Source organism: Bison bison, unplaced genomic scaffold (genome assembly GCF_000754665.1).
Source record: "Bison bison bison isolate TAMUID 2011002044 unplaced genomic scaffold, Bison_UMD1.0 scf7180017864032, whole genome shotgun sequence".
Classification (NCBI taxonomy): Eukaryota; Metazoa; Chordata; class Mammalia; order Artiodactyla; family Bovidae; genus Bison; species Bison bison.
Window position 1 is genome coordinate 4,530,511 of NW_011494604.1, and position 8,815 is coordinate 4,539,325.

The following is an 8,815-nucleotide window of genomic DNA, read 5'->3' on the forward strand; positions in this document are numbered from 1 at the left end:
GACAGTGGGTAGTAGGGCTGGGGGAACACGGCACCTCCTCAGAGCCAATGCAGTACAAGAGTAAAATGAGGATGGGGAGCAGGAGATTGCCTAATAATTTGCAGGTAGATCCTGGTTTCCAGCCACACCACCCGTATTAATTCATCTAAGTCAGAATGAAAACAGCTGGAGACAAAATACAGTGCCTCCCTCTTGAGCCCAAGAGGGTAGGCCAAAACTTATTTCCTTAGCTGTTTATCCTTCCCAAAAGCTTCTATGTCAAAAGAAGCTGTAACAAAAAAGAGGAAAATAGAGCTGGCATTTAAAATGCAGCATTTGTAATTTTTCCAACACTGCTACATATTCAGTCCTTAGATAAGTCACTTCATCTTAGTCACTCAAATTCCCCATTCAAACACAGAATCTAAATACGGACATAAATACCCACACTACCACCACCCTGGCTAGTAAGTGCCTTAGTGTCTCCAAACTGCTTTCAAGATACAGGATGTAGTATCTGCTCCTGTGATTTTTACCCAGATTCACAAAATCTGGCTCCATTTCTGCTGACTCACCTCCCAGTACACACTGCTAGCCTTGTTCCTCAGTGTTCCAGTAGATGCCTGCTTGGACAGATCAACTCTGCTATTAAGGAAGCACATAAAAGAAGTGGAAATGTGTGTCAGCGGGAAGGGGTGGCAGGACGGAGATATGGAGGATAAGTCTAATCAAGTGTTTTTCCAACATGAATGTCTTGAAGGAGACAATATCTGGGTGCTGGTATGCATGTGCTAGTGTTTTAAAGATGAAAGTCTCCTGGAAGTGTAGTTTTAGAAACTCCTACTCAATCCCCTTCTATTCTACTTCCTTATTGCTGGTAGATTTACTAAGCATCCCAGGGTGAAAGAGGAGATGGACACTGCTTCTTAAGCTATGCAACAACCTAAGTAGTAAAAGCTGCAATCATATATACTCTTCAAGTTTCAAAAATCTAACTCAAATTTGACTGAGTACTATAGGAACTATCTGATTTAAAAAAAAAAGGAGACAAGAATTTTTCCTTTGCCTTCTATTCCTGCTTCCCCTCATCCCCTGGGCCTACAATAATTTCCCTCAATACAACCCTATACTCAGGATGAGATGGTTGGATGGCATCATCGACTTAATGGACATGAGTTCGAGCAAACTCTGGGAAATAGTGAAGGACAGGGAAGGCTGGCACACTGCAGCCCATGGGGTCACAAAGAGTCAGACACAACTGAGTGACTGAACAATAACAGCAATTTTCTACTGGCATACCAATGCCCAGTTCCAAAGCTAAATGAGCAAGCATACTTCATATTTGTTATCTTTATCTGCTTCTACCACTGTGGAATTTAATAAAGTAGTGCTCTAAGAGGCAAGCTCTATGAACTTCTAGGTTAAAGTGCATCAAACACTGCTGGCATTAATCATGTCATTTGCTGTACACTCAGGCCTTCCCACAGATAACAGTGCAGCCACATCACCCTTTGTGTAAAGATCTTTGAAGCTTGAGGGAGGATATATCTAGCCCACAGTGGGAGGAAGGGCTGGATTCAAGAACTAGCAGAATTCCTACAGCAAGGGTCAGCAAACTACAGCTTACAAGTCAAAAATAGCCCACAGTCTGTTTTTATAATTAAAGTTTTACTGAAACACAGCCATGCTCATTCACTTATGTACTGCCTATGGCTATTTTTGTGCTACAACTGCAGAGTTGAGTAGTTGCAACAGAGACTGTATGATCCACAGAGCTGAATATTTACTATCAGGCCCTTTACCTAAGAAGTTTGCCAACTCTATTCTAAATGAAAACAAGATCAGTTTTATTAATAATTTGGTAGCAAACTCTACCTAGATTATGTAAACAGTTCTAATGTGGAGGACAGTGCTAGAAATACAATTATTTCAAGAAACTGTACCATACCTTTCTTTAAAAACAAACAAACAAACAACAAACTATTTATTTGGCTGCACCAGATCTTAGTTGCAGTATGTGGGATCTAGTTTCCTGATCAGGGATCAAACCTGGGACCCTTGAATTAGGGAGCTTGGAGTCTTAGCCAAGGAAGTCCTCGCATACCATAACTTTCTGATGCAGGATTACTGCAATTTATGTCACTAGCCATAAAATTAGTAGATGCTTGCTCCTTGGAAGAAAAGCTAACTTAAAGTATTAAAAGGCTTTTTCCAGTAATCCTGTACGAATGTGAGAATTGTATCATAAAGAAGGCTGAGCATTGAAAAACACATGCTTTTGAATTGTGGTGCTGGAGAAGACTCTTGAGAGTCCCTTTAGACTGCAGGGAGATCAAACCAGTCAATCCTAAAAGAAATCAACCCTGAATAGTCATTGGAAGGACTGATGATGAAGCTGAAGCTCCAATACTTTGGCCACCTGACATGAGGAGCTAACTCACTGGAAAAGACCCTGATGCTGGGAAAGACTGAAGGCAGGGACAGAAGGGGGCAATAGTGGATGAGATGCTAGATAGCATCACTGACTCCACAGATATAAATCTGAGGAAACTCCAGGAGACAGGGGAAGACAAAGGAGCCTGGCATGCTAAAACACCCATGGGATTGCAAAGAGTCGGACATCACTCAGCAACTACAATGTAACAACGTCACTAACCAGTATATATCACTACACCATATGCTGCTGCTGCTGCTAAGTCGCTTCAGTCATGTCCGACCTGTGCGACCCCATAGATGGCAGCTCACCAGGCTCCCCCGTCCCTGGGATTCTCCAGGCAAGAACACTAGAGTGGGTTGCCATTTCCTTCTCCAATGCATGAAAGTGAAAAGTGAAAGGGAAGTCGCTCAGTCGTGTCCAACTCTTCGTGACTCCATTGACTGCAGCCCACCAGGCTCCTCCATCTGTGGGATTTTCCAGGCAAGAGTACTGGCATGGGTGCCATTGCCTTCTCCAACTACACAATATAGAATAAGTCAAAAGAATGCCTGCTTTGGGAAATTCTAAATGTAAAGGTGATTTCACAACATTATCTGCACAGACAGATTAGTTATAAGTTAGGGCTCAATGTTATTCCTCAATATTTAGGATCAGTAAATGGCCACAATCTAAGATCTAAGCTTTGAACTTGATCTCTTCCCTCTAATTTCTCCAAAGAAACACTTATTCAACAAACACTGAGTGGGCACTTACTCTGTGTCAGACTCTGGGTTAGTCATGGACCAAAATAAAGTTTGTGCTTGGGCCTGACCACAGAGGGTTGGATTTCAGGACAGAGACTATCCTAAAAAACAGAAACTTGTAAAAAAAAAAACAAAAACCAAAAACCAGAAACTTGTAATAGCTCTTACAGTTGAACAATGTGCTCTGCCACTATCCTACTGAAAGAATCAGTGTGTAAACCCTGTGTTTAGATTTTGTTCTCCCTAGACTGGGTTACATCTCTAAGGCAGGGTCTATGACAGATTCAGGGAATCTGGGATTTAGACTAAAAAAAGTATATCTTTATTTTCACTGCTGCTGCTGCTGCTAAGTCGCTTCAGACGTGTCCGACTCTGTGCGACCCCATAGACGGCAGCTCACCAGGCTCCCCTGTCCCTGGGATTCTCCAGGCAAGAACACTAGAGTGGGTTGCCATTTCCTTCTCCAATGCATGAAAGTGAAAAGTGGAAGGGAAGTCCCTCAGTTGTTTTCGACTCTTAGCGACCCCATGGACTGCAGCCCACCAGGCTCCTCCGTCCAAGGGATTTTCACTAGCCTCTGGAAAATCCACCATCCTTCAATTATGAATGTAAGCCACAACAGTAATAGTAGACTTAGTAAAATAGACTTTGTCACCAATAGAAATCATAGATATTTTCATATGATATTACACTTGTTACAAATATCTTGAAATACTATTTAAACACATGATCATTTAAAAATTATCATAGTTATAAGACCCACTGATAGACAGAAAGTTTATTTACTGTGTTAATAAAACCTACATGTGCTATTTCACACATTTAAAAATATTTTGATTACATATCAACACAATTTGTTTTCTTTATAATTTATGTACTTTTTTGCATATAAAAACATTAATCAAAAAAAGGAGTCCACAAGGTTTCACCATAATGCCAAAGTGTTCCATGGAACAAAAAAGATTAAGACTAGGGGCCAAACAAACAAACAAACCAGAATCACCCAGTTTCTATTAAGTGCCATAACACTCATTCTGTTCTCTAATATAGAGCAAAGATTATAAATCACTATTTTTAGCAGCCTTCACTTCAAACTGGCTTGCAAATAGCTGTGAATGTGATATAACAGCCTAACAAATCCATGGGTTCCCCTGACAGACATTCTATTCCAAATGCAGAAAGCTTCAAACTAAACTTTCAACAAGAGAGTTACCAACAGAAAGGGAGGAAAAAAAAGACAGAAAAACAAACAAATCTCCCTCCAATCCTGCTATATATCTATCTACTTACATGATCTGCAAACAGGAAAATTTAGGAAATTAACTTATTTATATTAATAAAGTATGTAAACAAACCTAACACAGTGCCAAATATGTATGAGAGACTTACTGTTGCTTTGTTGTTGTTTTTTTTTTCCCTTCTAGAATGATGCCCTGGCATATACTGCAAAATAAAGTATGTAAAAATGTATATTCCCTGAATTTACTGATTAAATTATAGAGGAAGGGAGTTAGGATTTAAGTTTTGTCACAAACCATTCATAAACAATTAACAAATCACATGTCATACATGAGTTCAGGTACCCATTTGACAGGAATATTGTGAAAAGAGAAGTTTAGGACTAGAAACAGAAAGGTTTAAACTTAGGAAAGAGGAAGTGCTAGAAGTTACTCTCTAGGCAGATAAGCAAGAAAGTTGAGCCCTGTTCACACTCTCTTCTTCCTATTATTTTCTAATGTGACTTATGTAGACATAAGTAAAAGATGTAGAATCAGCCACAATCTTGAATAAAAAGGAGCTCTCACAGTCCAGTGATGATTGGGAAGTAGCCTGACTTTAGGATTTCTCTAACTGAAAAAAACTCCCCCCAAATCATGACTTTTACAAAAATTTATTCTTTCTTATCTATTTCAGGAGAACATAAATGTTAGTGTAAGAACTTCTGTTTGATTCAGTAGGAGGAATTATCTCTATTAGGAAAGTCAGAAGATCTGGCTTCAGATGAGAGTTACGCAAATATTGTGAAAGGAAAACATAAGAGAATTACAATTATTATTAGATATTTTGTCCTTATCCATCATTATTGTGCTTGCTTTTTCTATGACTATTTCATAAATTAATCAGAGTTTATAACATGAAGAGGCTATTCAGCTCCCAAGGGGAATCATGTCTAACCTGCAGATTAGATAGCTCCACAGGAAAATCATGAATGAGGGCAGATAGTTAACAAACTCCATGAGATTGTATACTAAATGTGGTTAGTATGCATATTTTTCAGATTATTAAAGGGCTATTTAACCGGAAGAACAGCTTTCTCTACCACAGTAAGGAAATCTAAAGCAAGAGAAAGCAATAATTCTTCCCATAGTCACAGAGTAAGTCAGTGTTAACATCAGATAAAGACACCAGGAATCCAAGGCTCTGACTAGATTCCCCTTAAAGAGTCGCATATCCAAAAAGGAGATCCCCAAGAAAAATAAAACCTCACCTGTTTATGAGAGAAGACATCATAGGCTGAGGAAGGAATAATGTTCCTTCTTAATCAATTAGGCCATTATATTGATTTCCAAAAGGAATTTACAAAGCAGGTCAAATCAAAAAGAATCATTTCATTCAGCAAACACAAATAACCCCAGAGGCAGTGCTGCAGTCCCCAAGCCTAAACGTCTTCCCTTTGGTGATGAGTAACCTTTAAGTAGTATATTCTGTTCTACGAACAAATTCTTGAGTAGCTCCTTTTAGTTATATAGAATGTAAGCCTAGTAAACATATAATATTCTAGAAACAGCCATTTTTTAGCTAAACAAAGGCTCTCCCTGGGACTTCCCTGGTGGTCCAGTGGCTAAGACTCCACACTCCCAATGCAGTTGGCTGGATCAGGGCACTAGATCACAAAAGCCAAAACTAAAGATCCTACAGGAAGACTGGAGATCCCTTGTGCTGCAACTAAGACTGGTGCTGCCAAAAAAAGGCTATCCCTCACCATTTCCAACTGATTTCCATTTAAGTATCTTTCTGAAATCTCTTCCGCTATGACACAGTATATATGTGTATAAAGGGTGGAAGTGACTATCAGGTTATCAGATAAACACAGTGTCTGGTAAGTCAAAACTGTCTCAAGCTTCTTCTATTACATATATTTTTAAAAAACACTAAGTGACACAATCAACAAGTAGCACCTTCTACAAAGGGCTGTAAAAGAGGAAGAAGTAGTGAAACTCCTTCAATTTCATCTGCATCACTAACAGACCTCATGAAAGGGAATCAGTAGGAAATAAACCCAAGCTAGAACTGTGGTGTTGGAGAAGACTCTTGAGAGTAGTCCCTTGGACTGCAAGGAGATCCAACCAGTCCATTCTAAAGGAGATCAGCCCTGGTGCTCTTTGGAAGGAATAATGCTAAAGCTGAAACTCCAGTACTTTGGCCACCTCATGCAAAGAGTTGACTCCACTGGAAAAGACTCTGATGCTGGGGAGGGATTGGGGGCAGGAGGAAAAGGGGATGACAGAGGATGAGATGGCTGGATGGCATCACTGACTCAATGGACGTGAGTTTGAATGAACTCCAGGAGATGGTGATGGACAAGGAGGCCTGGCATGCTGCGATTCATGGGGTCACAAAGAGTCGGACACAATTGAGCGACTGAACTGAACTGAAAACATCAGTTGAATTATCCACAGCATGGTATCATTCCCAGTAGGCCAGTCTTGGCCTCCAATGTACAAAAACCATTGAGCTGGATAGCTAAATACATTAAAGCTTCTCCTCTGTGACATTCTAGTCACCACTGTTGACCTCTCCAGGTCATCCCGTCTTCTCCATGATGATCATCTGTTCACCACAGATTAGTGCACCAAATTTCATTGTCAACCAGTACCTTTTTACTAACAATTTTCTGTATTTACAGAAACATTAAATATTAAGATTGAAAAGGACCCTGAAGGTCACTTTATTCTCAGAATCTTTTCTGTCTCTATCTTCAGTTCCCCTTCTAAGCCTTGTTTCTACCCTCTTCAAAGCTTCCCCCTTACTCAGTGTCTATTCCTAACAGTTTTTTCCCATCACAAACCCCTATATCCTCACTGCCTTTCTAAATATCACTGTCCCTATTTCAATATATAAGTATTGGTTCTCCCAACTGAGGACCTGAGTTTCAGTCTTCAGTTAAAACTACTCCAATTTTATTTGGGAAGCCTTCTTCAGTTAAGTCAATCTGATAGAGGATGTGCTCCAGCCCCAGATCCTCCTAATTGCATCTTGGTATTTCCAAATAGTCCCCTCACTGTTGAATCATGGCATTTTAGACCAGAAGGAAAACTCAGAAATAATCTGGTCCAATGTTTTTCCAACTTTTTAACTACATTTTAAGATACATGAAATTCAGTTTGCATCATAACTTCACACACTCATAACTGAAACAAGTTTCATGAATAATACTATTATTATGTGAAAATTTCAGGTCTGTTTCTTTTCTTTTTTTTTTTTGGTAAATTTCAGGTTCCCTCCACTAAATGGACTACACAACCCAATAACAGGACAGAACCCACAGTTTAGAAAACATTCATCTAATCCAAACTTTCCACTCACGGCGGAAGAAACTGTAGCTCGATGGTGAAGTAAGCTTCCCAGCCACAAGAAGTCTGTCCATCAAATTAAACTCGGGTCTGTCTAACCTTCTCCACCCAGTCACCACACCCCTACTCAAACAAAACGCTACAGTACCCTGTCCAGTCACTGATCCCACAGTCTTCTCCAACTCAGCCCCCTCAAAGTTACGGCTCCTTGGTTAGAGTCCCCTCGCAGCTGCTGCTTCATATTCCCTTAGGTCAGAGTCCCCTCATAGTTCCTATCCATCGATCAGTCTCCTCCGAGTCGATGGCCCTTGGTCACAGTTCCCCGCTGTCACTGCTTCATACTTTCTCGGTCATAGTCCCCACGCAGCCTCTGCCTCGTGTTCTCCGAGGTCAGAGCCCCTTAGTATTCACTGCTGCTGGGTCACAGATCCCTCGCAAGCAGCTACGTCTCAGCCACAGTCCCCTCGTTGTCAACGCCCCTGGGTCACAGTAGCCTCGCAGTCGTAGCCTCACACTCCCCTCGCTGTCACTGACCCACTCTTCTTTCAGTCACTCCTCCAGGCAGTCCCAGCACCACAGTTTCTCCTCTCAAACACAGCCGCAAGGATATACACACACCCGGTCCTTACGTTTCCCTGGCCCCTGGTGACTGTCCCGTCGAATTTCTCCAGAGCGCCGCGTCACGGACAAGGGAAATTGAGGAGGTTGCGGGGAGACGCCCGGGAAAGGCAGCTGACGGAAGCGCGGACCGGAAATCCCGCCTATTGCCCTCCCTCTTATCACTCCGACCACGACTTCTCTTCGAAAACCACTTCTGATACAGTGGTTCCGCCTCCATAGAGGCCCCGTGGGGCGGAGTGACTGAGCAGAACTCACCAAGAGAGAAGATAAAAAGGCAAAAGGTCACTTACCTTGCGGAATTGGACTATGCGGTGAAGAAACGGATGTACCTTGTAATAAGACACGGCTGTGACTTGCCACTCTTGCTCGCTGGCCGTCCGTCAAGGAGCGTTAACGTGGTGGCTCGCCTTTTGCCCAGCTCCGGGTTCAGTCCCTTCCAGGCGGACCTACCTGTCCGTTTT

The 8,815-nt window shown here is 41.5% G+C and overlaps 1 protein-coding gene across 3 annotated transcripts in view; it reads right to left on the reverse strand.

The window, feature by feature from the left end:
* Positions 1-8,481, reverse strand: part of PCYT1A (phosphate cytidylyltransferase 1, choline, alpha) — a 49,862-nt gene extending 41,381 nt beyond the window's left edge. Inside the window, exon 1 of one of the 3 annotated variants that reach the window (XM_010834331.1) lies at positions 8,363-8,481. The gene's annotated coding sequence lies outside the window, so the exon portion shown is untranslated. Of the gene's footprint in view, positions 1-8,351 lie in introns of all 3 variants that reach the window. The other 2 variants (XM_010834330.1, XM_010834333.1) reach the window with 2 other exon arrangements.
* Between the last annotated feature and the right edge of the window lie 334 nt (positions 8,482-8,815).